We start from the raw sequence: 15,077 nt of genomic DNA, 5'->3' as shown, positions 1-15,077 counted from the left end.
AAATTATTTTATAAAAACATTTAAATATATTCTTGCCAAAGTTAATTACTGTCTCTTTACACGTCGAAATATCTTACAATACAGTACAGACGTTTCTTATAATTTGTTAACATAAGATGGCAGTATAGGTGCACAAAAGACACCCTGCACTTTACTCCCTTTCGTGCTCATATAGTGAGACTTGTAAAACTGTAATTTTGTATTCGAAATACTTATTAGAAGAGACATGACTTTGCTTCAGAACTAATCCCCCCCCCCCAAAGAAAAACAACACAAAATGTCTCTATTTATTCTCAATGTTTCCTGCAATTTGGATTCTGTTTTCTAAGTAGAAGTACAGCAGTACTGTACTGTTTCATCACCAACTAAGCACTGCTCCAGCTGCAAACATATGTAGAATATTTTCAACTGAAATCTGCAAACATACAGTATATGTTGTTATGAAAGCTGTATGTGCAGTATTTCACCATGCATTCATTCGTTCGCTTTAAACACTTTGAACAATGAACTGCTACCATATAGACGGGGGGGACAGGGTGCATCATGGGAAGTAGATTATCCCTCAGCCGGTCAAGTTTCATCACGCTAATAGGATAAGAGAAGGAGAAAAATGTGACCCCGCTATTATGGAATTATACATTTTGCTATGGTAACCTTGCATTCCATAGGCGACACACACACACTCGTCCAGGGCCATAACAAGAAAGCGTTTAATCCACTGCTGTGCTCTAGCAATAACCTGGTGCTTTGAGGGCTTTGTACTCCAATCACACTACAGTACCGATGAAATGTTTAAATTGACTCGAGGCAGCAGGTAGCCTCGTGATCAGAGCCTCGGGATTCAGAGGCCATAACATTTGAATCCAGTTATGAAGACCCACAGAAGAGCTGTGCAGAAGTACACTTTACCCATGTGCCTTCTCTTCTTTGCCTTACAACATGGACTCGTGCGTGAATTCTTCTGCCGCTCTTCTCAGTTCTGCTGTTCAGTGATGAAGAAATTCCTCCGTTCCTCAAGCTTTTATCACTTTCCAGCACATTACCAATTCTAAGCGACCGCAGTGCCTGCTAAACAAACACGGACAATTACAGATTCACTCAGTGACTCATAAATCCGTATTCACACCACCGCCTGCTTAATATATACAGTGAGAGAAGTGTCGAGAAGAGATTTGCATATTTCATGCAACAGTCATATGTGCATGTAGCAAAGTCTGTAAAGTCCTGTTCTTTACATAGGTGTTACAGCATATGCGCTCTTATTTACATGTCATATTTTTGTTTGCTTTCCATATGAGCTGTAAGTAATGTGTAAACGCCTGTTGGGAATCTCCGATCGGTTCATATTTCCTATCTAAAAAATACCCCGTCCATCAAATAAACACTGAACTGAGAAATGTGTCTTTATGGAAAGTCTATTACTTGAGAGACTTGAGAAAGTTCATCGATAAAGAGCGACTTTTGTCGAAAACTGTACTTTCATGACAAAGATAGTGTCCTAATGTGACTGCTGTCCTGCCGAGTGAGGCTTTATTGAGTATTGATTTTGTTCTCTCTCCTCCTGATGACAAACACCTCCTTCTCAAGGTCTGTGAAGCAGGAGATGAGCACTGAGTGGCCTCAGCTGGTGCTTCACCTGCCTTGCTGTGAGAGCTGTTTTGAGGCCCTGGATCAAAGTCCTCAGTGGGTGGAGGCCCTGGGTAGAGATCCTGGCTGGAAATCATGGATGAGAGTCTTTGTTGAGTGGAGATCCCGGATGGAAGTCCTGGGTGCAGAACGTGGCTGGATGTTGCGTCTCACATCCTGGTGTGAAACTCTGTCCTTGGTGCAACACTGCAAATCATTAAGTACTGTGCAGTGGTGCAGTGGGTTTGACTGCATCCTGCTCTCCGGTGGGTCTGGGGTTCAATCCCACTTGGGTCACCTTGCGATGGACTGGTGCCCCCTCCTGGGTGTGTCCACTCCCAGTTAGACTCCAGCTCCCTGTGACCCTGTATGGGAGAAGTGGTTTCAGATGGTTTTTGTGTAAAACTGTGTGTATGACTGGTTCTAAACATTGTCTTATTTTCAGTATCCATATGAAATTGCTGACTGCGAGAGTGGCAGGCAGTCCACCCATTAAGTTCTCTGAATGTTTGCCAGAGAAATTAACTACATTACATTTACATTTAGATTAAATTAGATTAGATGTGAACTTTATTCATCCCCAAGGCAATTGCACGAGGCCACAGCAGCACACATTCAACAACTGAGTGACAGAAGAACTTGGTGACAGAGACACTGGAATCACACTGCAAGTGAAAAAACATATTCATAAATAACCATATTTGGACAAGTATGTAAGAATGGACAAATGGAAAAAAAAGGAAATAAAAGGAATAAAAAATAAATATAAGTAGCGTTGACAGTTCAGGAGAACTTGCAGAGTAAGAGTTCACTTTGTGAACAAATAGTCACTTCACAAGAGACAAAAAAGCTTCAGATACAAACACTTATATTAAAAAATTATTGTTTGTCTGTTACCACAGTTTCCCTTACTCACATATTCAATTAGTTACCTATAGAAGTGACAAACAAATATGCAAATAAATGTAACAGATGGCAAAGGACTTGAAAGGCTATCAGGATGTTAGATGGGAAAACATGAGTTTTGAGACTCTTCTTAAATGCTGTGGGGATTCAGCAGCTCTGAGGGACAGAAGGAGTTTGCTTTATCATGTTGGGACTCCATCAGACTAATAACAGTTAACTTGCCAGAATCACTGCTCTATACAGGAATTCATAAGGGAAAGGTGTAGTGGTGTGGTACTGGACCACCGTGTCTCTAAACAGTTATCCATGAACTGAAGTGCCCAGATGTCCCTCACGGTAACACAATCATCAGTTGTTTGTCATGCTGATCCAGTCCTCAGTGTGTGGGCAGGCACTTAATTGAATGGCTTTTATTTCATGTATGAGTGAAAACATAATTCACTGCCCACATAAAGTGCTCATTTGTCATATTTTTGAATAACCAGTCAAGAGACATGGTAATAAAACATACAAAATTTTAAAACTGAGTGCACAAATAGTCTATATGCAGGAATAAATGCAATTTACATTTACATTAATTAATTTAGCAGACACTTCTCCAAAGTGGTATATAGCTCAGAGTAAACAAAAGTGCATTTCACAGCATTTCTGTAATTTTTCAGTCACAAAATATCTAGACAAATGTTGTGTGCAGTGTAGTAATAAAATGCATTTTGCAGTGTCTTGTATATTTTTAGGCAGCGGAATATGAAAAATGTACAAGAGTGTGTGGACTTGTAGGAATGAGTTGGGTCCAGAGTTGAATGAGTTTGTTGCTTTGAAAAAGTTTTTTTTTGTCTTTTTTTTTTTTTTTTACAAGCAACTGGTAGTTTAAAGAATCAGCCCAACTGTCAGCTTTCAGCCTGTGTGTAAAGTATGCAATATGTCAATGATTCTTTCTTCTTATGAAGTAAGAGTTGTCAAGACATCATACCATCATTTCACTGTGGAAAATCTGAGCGTTTTCAGTTGTCCTATTTCCATCCAACACTGAAAATTAAGAGCACACTTTCAATGCTAATTTTTATATTTTGTTATTTACCTGACAGTCTCTAAAGCAGCTTGCAATGTTAGGTTTGTGTACTAAGCAACTTACAGTGTTTTACCTACACAGTTTGTTTTTACTGTATCAAAGGTGTTACAGCAGGAGGTGATATTTGCACCTGGGTCCTCTGATTGCAAGGTGACAGTTGTAGCTGTTACACCACCTGCTGCCCTCTGCCCTTTTTTGAATAATTCAGATAATTTTTTTACTACATCCTTTGGAAATATGGGCAGTGTTGTTAATTAAGTTAGCATTCGCTTATTATTATTTGGCATTTGATTGATATTTCAAACATTATCTTCAAGCACACACACACACTTTCAGAACCGCTTGTCCCATGCGGGGTCACAGGGAACCGGCGCCTAACCCGGCAACACAGGGCGTAAGGCCGGAGGGGGAGGGGACACACCCAGGACGGGACGCCAGTCCGTCGCAAGGCACCCCATGCGGGACTCGAACCCCAGACCCATCGGAGAGCAGGACCCGGTCCAACCCACTGCGCCATTGCACCACCACACCTCCTTGTCTTCAAGCATTTTAAAGAAATATTTCTGTGGCTTAAATGGATTTAATAATGAGGAGCTGTGATCCACAGGATTGCTGTTACCTGATTCTTAGCTTTTCTACCACCATACTGAGGTGGGCTGAATTGGTTTCAGTTTCGATTTGTGTGGGCAGGCTAGTGAGTGACATGCATTGCTTGCTTTTATTATTTTTTTAAATTTTAGATGCAGCTATTTGTAATATGCTGGTTTAAACGATGGTATTGGACTAACTGACTGTACTTTGTACTTTGAGAATTGTGTGTCTGCAGCTCCAGATGGAATGAACTCCCTCTGTTCCTCAGAAGTGCTGAATCCCTCTGAATATTCAAGAAGGGTCTCAAAATACAACTCTTTCAGACCCACTTCTCTCCCAATTTCCTACCTGCTCTATAAACTTGCACTTCATTATCGGTTTAAAACATGTTTAGAGCACTCTTCACCAATCCTCTATGCAGCTACCTGTGTACAGTATGATGGTTTAAATTGTGGTATTGGACTAACTGACTACTTTGAGATTCGCTTGTCTGCATCTATATTTCTCAGTCTGTTATAATGGGCTTTTGCTTACTCTGAGTTGTATGTTGCTTTGAAGAAAAGCATCTGCTAAGCAAACAAATATAAATAGATAGGTTTTAGCTGAGATTTTCTGTGATGTGCATGTTCCATTGATCCACATCATGATAGATTGACATCCTCCTGGCACCTTATTGTGCACATAAACAATTTTTACTCTGACTTTTGAGGGTCTCAAATTGTTCATGAAAGTGGATTAGAAGCAGAGATGGTGTAATACATTTGCTCAGGTGGGACCGGCTGATATCGTGGCTCTTCCCTCCTGCTGTTCCTCCACAGATCCATGGCCCAGTTCAATATTGTTGCTGCTTCTGTCTTCTGCATTGGGTTCTGTCCAGAAATGGCAGCGCTGTGGATCAGTCTGAGCCTCAGGCGAGGAAATTCAACTTGGATGAGAAGTAGATTAAACAAATCGCTCTAAAACTCTGTCCCTCGGCGACCAAAGTTTGTACTTTCATGGTTGGCTTTTTTATGTGTGAAATAATATTTTGAGAGAACTGTTTATTGGAATCTACAACTGCCCCACAATGGACTGCCATCTTATCCACGATGTACCCTGCCTCATGCCCTGTTTCTCCAAGATAGTCTCCAAACCACCTGTATTAGACAGATGAAAAAGGGAATAGGGATTGTAGTGTACATCTGACCAAAGCAAAATATGTGAAAGAATATTTAGCTTCACATCCAATTCTTTTATTTCATGGACATACAAAAATGAAATAAGGGATGATCTGATGTACCTGTTCTGATGTACAAGATGCATGTCTGAGAAATTGCAGAAGGCACTGTGTTTCATTTACATTTATTCATCTAGCTGACGCCTTTCTCAAAAGTAACTTGCAATGTTAAGGATACAATTATTACAAGCTTACTATTATTCACCCATTTATATGGCAGGGTAATTTTACTGGATCAATTTAGGGTAAGTACCTTGCTCAAGGGTACTACAGTCAGAGGTGGGGCTCAAAGCTGCAACCTTTGGATCTAAAGGCAGCAGCTCTAACCACTATGCTACAAACAGTCCCCTTACTGTGTTCTTGCATCACTGAATTCTCTCCAGAGGATCATCACCCTTTTCATTATGTCCTTGTGTATTGCTTCAGATTTTGATATTGATTCCATGAAGTCCCTTTCAGGACTCTGCTATTATGAACTATTATAAACTCAGATTTTCAGTAAAACACCTTTAAAAATGAGTAGTTGTTGTTCCTTAATGGTAGCAATTTTATTTGCCTTATCAATAGAACTAGGGAAGCTTATTAAACATGGCTTAAATCTGAAGAAAGAGAAATGCCAGAATAGAAAGTTTCACTTTTTCTTCTTGTTCCAAGTATTTTTTCAAGAACTTATTTTTTATCTTTCTATGACAAATGATCAGTTATGTATTTTCTGGTCTGCCATGTAGTTGTCAGGGTCACTAGAGGATATCAGAAAGAATACATGCATTTTTTTCTGTGAAATACATTCTTCTGTTCATTTTCATATTTTCATGTGTAATGAGTTAGTTGTAAACCACCGCACCATGATTCTATCATGTTCCTATAAGCAGCCCCGTTCAACTGCCTGGGCACCATTTGGGAATAGCTTTGAAACCCACTCTTCTCATATGCTATACTCTCCAGTGATGATCTCTTACTATTTAAAGTATGAAGATATTGCTTTAGCCTGCAGCTTTCTTAAGCAATTAAAACCAAGAGGACTGATTTATTATCTGTTGCAAATTAAGTTAGACCTTAGTCCATGGGAATGCACTTTAAAAGCACAGCGAGTTCCAGGTAATTACAATGAGTAATAAAGAATTCTGATCCGAAACGACTGGGATTCATTAGACAGGGGACAGAGAACACAGACAGTGTTTTATGTATAAAATGTTTTTATATTTCAAAAGCATTTTTATATTTACATTTAACATCGCTTCGATCACAGATGAGTTACGCGTAGAAATCTCACCCAGTGCCTCAGAGAACAGCAGAGATTTCATTATTATCCCTGAAAACTTATTAGAACATCTCCCTTGAAGTTTTGCCATCAGAACAGCATCCTTGAAAGGCATCTCAGTGGCTTCCCCAGTCTGCAGTGAAAGGAAGAGAAGTTTACTTAGATGGAAGTGTATCGCTCTGACACATTTTATCCATGAGTATGTTTTAATGAAGCAAAATGACCCGTGGAGCCCAAGCAGACCAGCTAATCTTCAGGTCCACTGGAAAGTGTATACGAACACAATTGATTGGCCTTAAGGCACCTGTTAAAGCACATATCCACTATTACTGTCCAGTGTCATTAATTATTTCCCACTCATTTGAGCTTTGTGAACATTTACTGCAGGAAAATGAGTCCAAGAACAAGTCTGTAAGGGTCCATTCAGGGCTGCTGCCCAGTTACTTTACTAATCTTTTTTTGGGTTTACCTCCTAATGAGGCCCAGGTCACTGCAATAATATAACTTAGCCTGTCACTTCTCTTCGGGGGAAGAGGGTTAGTACCTGTGCTGCTATTAAAAACCAGTATTTGAAAAACGGCAGTTTAATCAGATGAGAATAATGAGCAAAGGAAGCTAGGACTTTGTCTAGTATGACGAAAATATCCCCTCATGTCAAGATGACAGACAGCATTTATCTTGCTGATGGAGCAGAAAGTAAGAAATTTCCTGCTTTACCACTGTGCTGTGGGTTTGGACGTGGCTGGGTTTGGACTCATCGTGTTCACGCACGTTTCTTCCAACTCTCCAGTTCCCTCCCAGTCTCCAAAGACATGTGTTTCAAGTGAATTGGTGACTCTAAATTTCCCATAGTGTGTATGTGTGTGTTAATGAGAGTTTCCTGGCTGTAGTCTGCCTTATGCACTGTGCTTCTGAGATAGACTCAAGACTAATGTGAGCATGATTTGAACAAGTTTTTTGCACAGCTGCTACTCCTGTATTGTATGTATATGTTTGTGTACCTTTTAAAAAAAATGTAGGAAGGTGATCAGGATTAGTCTATCCTGAGTTTTGTGCACCTACTCGTGCGATGAACATCGGTGCATCAAGTGGAAAGAAACAAACAAATCTCACTGATCTGTACGTCGCTTTGGAGAAAAGCGTCTGCTAAATGAATCAATCTAAATGTGAATGCAAGTTACTGAAAATGAATGAATGCATTTTTAAATGGTTGCAAAAATTCTATCACATTGATAAAAAGGTCTTTGCAGCATGTTTCTGGATCCAGAACTAGGCTCCTATCTTTACTTCATAGTGGCCTGACAGTTTTTTATTGAAGAAATGATATTGCATAGGTCCTACAAGGCTTATTTATTGATATATACATAGTCCTTGCTCTCTATGCGGAGTCTGGGGTTAGATTTTTGCCACAGGTGGTCCCTTTTGATTCTGACACATTGGTGTTAGCAGTGGGATACCAAATCCATGCTACACAATTTTAGACAATAAGACTTAAGACAGACTTGGCTGTATAAAACACTGGCCAAATCAGTCTAAACTAATTTCACTGCAGACCAGTGTGGGGATATGTTGTAGTTCTGTACAGAATGGGGCAGTGCAGTAGTCCTTGTAATAAATAAAAAATTGTGGTACAAAAAAAACTCTGAAATTTAAATCATACAGCATATAAAACCAAGTGGTACATGTGACCCAGAAGTTTCTTTCTCAGATTTGTTGTACACACTGAGAGCAGAATTGTGTTTGGGCTCATTACAGCGCGTTGAGAAGTATGTCTAAGCGGTCTTTCTCTGTACAAAACAGAAAGGGGGTGGACTGCGGCCATGTGTCTGGAGATTTTCTGCTTTTCTTGCCATCCTGTTCCACTGCGCTTTCCAAAGCAGTAATGGCAAAACGTCCCTGGAATTGCGACCGCAGCTGAGGCAGAGCAGCAGGTCTGGGATCTGTGAGCACTGAACCTCTTCCGCCCCAGCATGCACTGACCGTGGAGACGGCCGATGATGAATGGGCGGCCGGCCCGACGGCCAGCGCGCTGAAAGATGGAGGTAGAGTCCCTGCAGTAATGACCTGTCATTGACCCGCACAAAGGGTCCCTCCTCTGTGAGATTTGTGTGCTACCCCATCTCACATAAAAAAGAAAATTAATCTGAAGAATTACAGTACGTTGACTTGTCCCTTCTGACCTACTCAAGGCTAGACACTATATGAACTTCTACTTAAATTCTTGCTTTTGAAAACAAACATGCAGACAACGTCAACACAGGCACAAATGAACAAATTGCTGTAATTATGCATTAGCAAATTACGGCGACGCTCTGGTAGGACGCCAACGAGCTCCCAGCAGTACGTTCTCGAAGTTGAGGCATCATCTGTTAAGGCAATTAACATAAAGTCTTGTTATCATGCAAATGTGATTGACAGCAATCACGGCTGTTGATATAAGTTATAATCAGAACAAAACAGCATGGTTTGAGTGCACCCGGTCCTTTTGTAAACAAATATATAAATGAGTAAACAGCCTCCATGTTGGAAAGTGAATCTGGATCAGAGCGAAGCAGTGACAGCGTTGTGGAGGATCTTGCCAACACTGGCACAGCTGGAGGTATTGCTTTGGTCATTTCATATTCCTTGGCCCCCTGCAAGAGTCTGTCAGCACTTATCTCATCACCCCTGTGTACAGACCCCCTGCAACTTGCCAAACGCAACCCGTTCCTGCCCAAAGAACAGGATGGAGACGTTCGTTGATTTATGGAGTGCCAAGAAAAAAAATAATTCTAACATCGTCTCGACTGCTGATATTCCCTTTTTGTTTTTTAATAGTTAACACTTATTCACTTAGCTGATGCTTTTCTCCAAAGCGACTTACAAAGTTAGGCTACCTACAACTATGTACTAGTTTATACAGTTGGGTAGCTTTACTGCTGCAATTTAGGCTAAGTATCTGCTCAACGGTACTGCAGCACTGGGTAACATTCAGCCTGGCAACTTTTGAATCCAAAGGCCGTAGCTCTAAACTCTACACTATTGGCTTGGCAATGTACATTTTCCATGTTTTTGTTTATTGATGTGTATTCATTTAGTTGATTTTTTACAAAGTGAGGTTTTTACACTGCACTGCTTACAGTGATTTACCCATTTACAAAACAACAGCTGTAACTGCTACAACAGAATTTGAACCCACTTCCTTCAGCTGCAAGGAGGCAGCTCAAACCACTACACCATCTGCTTCTCTTAGGGTGTGTGGTATTGTATCTTTAACTATTGTAAAAAATACAGGAACAACATGTTATTTATTTGCTTAACCATTCATACATGCGAGGGTGTCACAGTGTGTAAGTGAAGAAGCTCTGGTCAAGAACTTTTCTCAGAGGTGCAATATCAAGACCCCTCTCCAGACTTTTCTTCCAGTTTGATCCAAGGCTTATTTCCTCGAGGTCTCAAACTTTTCGCCACTAATCAAAAAGACTACTTTTCTTCAAGTGGCCGACACACGAAGGGAGTTTGCCTTACGTTAGAAGCACGGCTGATGGAGCAGCGAATCTTCGGCCTGCCTGAAAGCTGTCGGCATGTTTTACAATTCCCCTGACAGCCTTGCCAGGCCCAGACACGGTGGAAGCACATCAGCTTCAAGCTGCATAAACCACAGGGAGGGATGGGGGGCATGGGTAGGGGTGGCATGGAGGGATCTTACACAGAGAGGAGCCCATGCGGCTCCCCGGTCCCCTGTGGCCGAGCTGGAGCCAAAGAGTTTGGCTCTCTGACGGCACCTCCGAATCCATCTCCGGTGGCAGAGCTTTGGGACCGAGGCATGCATAAAACTTGACCCAAGAAGAGAGGAAAAAAGTGAAAAAAAGAAAATCCTGCCCTCTGAATCCCTACTGATGGAAAAGAACAGTGTGGAAACATTTGGATTCGTTCTGTTTGACGCGTAGCCGTCTCACCGCAATGCGAACACGGCACAGGAATAGCGACGACAGCCCGTAATTCCATCTCTTGTCGTTAAAATCCAATGTGACAGCACAAAGACGCCGGATGCTGTCTCGCGGTTCCACGTGTCATGTACAATGTGTCTGGAGATGTGTCGGTTAAACCCATCACCTTGATCAATGCGTAACGGGCTTTATTGTGTTCTGAGCATAGTCTTCCCGCATAGTCTTCTGACGGGAACGTTATAGGTGAATAACTGAAATGGGGGAAGGCTGCTCCAATCCTGCGAGCGCCGGAGTCCTGCCGGTTTTGGCGTTAACCTTCAATTAATATTTGATTTCCATTTTAAGCAGCGAGGGAGGTGACGTGCTGTTCCAAATAATGACTCTAATCAAACAATTAAGAGCTGAGGTGGAAGGAGACTAAGTGCGCTCTCCTGCCCTTGGGAACTTCCACTGCCGAGCCCTGATGTCAGCGATAAAAGTCATAAAAGTAATGAATCAACAGAGCAGACAGTTAATTTCTCCATCACCGTGACATTTAATCTCTTTAATGACATTGGGCAAGATTTCATTACAAAAAAAAAAAAAAAAAGAGGTATGTTCTGTGTTTTTTAAAGAAAGCTAATAAAAATGTCCCTTGCCATCCTAAACTTTCATCTGGAGGAGGGTTCGTTTCTGAAAATATGTTATTCTGCTTCAGAGCCCTGAGGGCTGGATGCGCCGACTGGTACAGAGATAAATGAACCATCGTTGTCTATGTGAACCTGCACACAAACTGCCATGTGGCATTTGATCAATGCTGCCAGCAGACTGCATTTTCCATCTGGCCCTTAACCGCTGATATTGATTCCAAATGAACCGCAGCTGAATGTGGATCAGTGGAGCACCGGTCACCAAGACCAGTTGGTGCTGCAGGGAAACAAATGTATTTGGTTGATTTTATTATGCATGATGTGCAAGGAGGCATTAGAGGGTAGCACTGGTGCCTCAAAGCTCTTGAACTGTGCTTGGCCATGGGTATGAATGTGTTAGACTCTATGTGGATTTTTCAAGTTTCTCACATGTTCATGTGGGTTTCCTCCAGGTGCTCTGGTTTCCTGCCACAGTCCAAAAATGTGTTTCAGGTGAACTGGTAACTCTACATTGCCATTAGTGTGTGGGATTGCCCTGTGATGGATAGGGTTGTCCGGTCCAGGGTGCACCCTGCCTCGAGTCCTATGATTCCAGGATTGACCGGATTTCACAAGTGATTCTTGATAATGAATCAATTACTGATTTATAAGCATATTTTTGTTGCATTTTCTCGTAAATTCAGGTTTCACCTTTGACAGTCAGATGGGACAACAGATCACACCACAGCAATGCTGTCTCAAAAGTTAGAGAAAAAAAAAACATCAAGCTACATACCGACAAAGCAGGGCCCTGGAGCTCAGACATGCACAGCTGCTCTTTCGCTGACAGGTATGTTGATACCTTCCATCCAGGGAATATTCAGGCCTCGGCTGGCTGTTCCCTCACAGTTTTATTCCACCCTGGAGCTCTTGACTCAGCTGGATGGACAGGGACCAGAATAAGAGATTATAAGTGGTGCTTCATATAATTAAAAAAGGTGCTTGCTTAAGGTGACAAAAGTTTATTAATGCATAAAATTCAAGAGTCTGAGGGGGATGTGTAAGAATTATGAAAAACAGGAGTGGGGGACTTTGAAAACTGAGTTTGGGCCCCTGATATAAGCTGACATAGTTTTGGGGGAAATTTATAAAGTGCCTTGGTTTATTATTGTCTTCAGTGAGTGATATAAGTGTGCTATGCTCCATAACCACTTAACTTACATTACATGATAGGACATTACGCTGGAGCATAACTGTATTCAAACTCCCATACCACTCTACTGTGCCTTCAGCAAATGTCTATTATATATTGTTTCATTAACACAGCCAATTCAAATTATGAGCCCAGTCTCCAAGTTATTCCAGGTATGAGCTGAATCAGCGAGAACCAGTCTCCCGTTCAGCTTATCTAACTTGGGGAACACCTGCCTGAGCGCAGAGTTCTGCATTCCATTGTCTACAGAACACTGCACCCATTATTTTGAACAATAATATTTTAATGAATAATATTTTTGCTTTCACTTGTAGATCTGTGTAATTGTGCAAGACAGTAAACTAAACCTTGAACCTTACTATTCTGGTCACATGATAGTGCAGCGGCACAGCAGGGTAGCACTTGTGCCTCACATCTCCTGGGTTTGGATGTGGGTTCAAAGCTGACTCAATCTGTGCTGAGTTTTCCTTGTTCTAGGAGAGGCTCTAGACTACCCTAGCCCTGCACTGAAAAAGTAGTTCTTTAGTTTTTTTTTTTTTATAAAGTAGTGCATTACGTGTCTTTCTCAAAGGTATTGCAGCAGGAGAACTTGAACCTCTGCCCTATGAGTCCAAACCTGGCAGCTCTACCTACTTTGTTGACTGGATGGATGGATGGATGGATGGATGGATGGAACAAATGAACATGACATAATGCATAAAGAGTACCAAGACAAACCAGGGTGCTGGTTGTGTTTGTCTCTATGGTCTTAGAACATCATCAGAGGTCCAAACGTGGTCAAACGGCTGAGAGTGTGAATGAAAGACTGTGCTGATGGGGCCCTGGGGCTGTGTGCAGTGCACCGAAAGACGATGCTAGTCAGCAATGGCAGTGTTGCTATGGATCAAGCAAGGACCCCGTTCACCGGTGTCTTTTCTCTCACATCACTCACAGGGGTTGATAGAGAGTTCATACCCCTCTCCCATGTGGCTTATTATAAAGGAACTGTCAGGAACGTCTGCCGGATCTAAGGATTTGGCACATTGGAGGAAAGGAACATAAAATGTGTTTTTTGAGGATAATAAAAAATAGAACTGCAGCATCTTTACTAGGCTGCTCTGAATGATAAACCATGCAAAACACTGCAAATTCAACGAATCCATGGAGATTCAAGCCGTGCCGATTATTCTGGCATCCCGCATTGACGCAGATTTCTTTGAACCTGATGTTTTCCTAAACATCCTGCAAATTCCGGCCTTTCCTGGGAGCGCTCAAGCAGAGGAGGAAAAAAAGCCGGGTGGCATTTGACACGGACGCTGACTCAGCGTCGACGCGGCGGAATTTTCCATCGCACTGTCGGTGGAATTCCACCGGTCGGTCTTCTGTTTGGTCGTGCCGCGCGTGAACAGACTGTTTGGGCTCCAGCTGTTTGCTTACAAGTGTATTTCATATGCATTCCAAGGACTAAAAAACGGAGGACTGTAGAAGTGCAAAAAAATCCCCCAGCATTGCTCTCAATAAGCATAACAGACACGCCTTTTGTCTTGAAGGTGTAAATGGTACGTAGGGGCTCTTTTTTGTCTTGAGGATTATAGTTTATTTTTAAGTGGGATTTTGAGTGTGTCTATTGTGTCGGTATCAGAATAGTGTCAGAACAGCACTGGAATCAACAGGCGCTCAGTAAACAATGCTCTAATTAGTGCTGAGCCCTGGCGGAACTGCGGTAAACGGCACTCTTTACTCTTCCGTGTCCAATCCGCGAGTCTAAATACAGCATAAACACAGCGACAGAGCTATTTTAAACAAGCTCTAATCATTCCCCAAAGATGTTTTTCACTGCTGACCAAGCAAATGGCCATATAGAGTATTACCATGTTTTAGTTATGATAGCAATATCAGGGGCGTAATGGTTTAAGTATATAATTTTCAGAAATATTTTTTTGGTTTAATTTTTTCTTTTTAATTTGTCCATTGTACTGTTTCTCTAGTTGAGATGAAATTGTGGGGCTATTTTCACTACCGTCAAGTTCGTGTCAAGTCATGGTCATTAGATATAGAAAGTCCTTCCGGAATGTTCCGTCCTCCACTTGTGTTTTTCCTGTTGAAACTTAAGGGTTGCGTTCATCGTCCCTGTGATTCAAGTCCATGCATCTGGTTGCTGGTTGTCCTCCAACTTTCTGAATCATCACTGTTTCATTCAGAACTTGTGTCTTGTTCTATCTCCAGAAAATGAAATTACTGAGTTTAGTAACACGTGCAAAGACCTGCTGTGGCCACTAACGTGAAGGTCATGTTCTCTCACTGTACCCTGTAGATATACAGTCATTACCACCCAGGATGGAGAAAAAGGCAAGTGCACGGCAAGCTGAACTAATGTATTTCCCTTTAGTAATATTTGCAAGGACATTGCGGGGCTTAGATACAACAATAATACCATATTTTTGTTTCCAGAAAAATATTATCAGATTCACAATCATTCTCATAAAATTAGTGTTATGAACAGGCCTTTTCTCCTTGACCATTACAGACCTTTCCTAAGCGTTTATCTAAATTCATAGTATTTAAACCCACGTTATATTTACTTCCATTCATCTGGCAGACACTTTTCTCCAAAGCATCACTGGGAAAAATACTTCTTATTCAACATATTTAACAGTGAAATGCTTGTGGAATCTT

The sequence above is a fragment of the Scleropages formosus genome, chromosome 11 (genome assembly GCF_900964775.1).
Source record: "Scleropages formosus chromosome 11, fSclFor1.1, whole genome shotgun sequence".
NCBI classification, from domain to species: Eukaryota; Metazoa; Chordata; class Actinopteri; order Osteoglossiformes; family Osteoglossidae; genus Scleropages; species Scleropages formosus.
The sequence above is the reverse complement of the archived record's forward strand: the minus strand, read 5'-3'. Positions refer to the sequence as shown.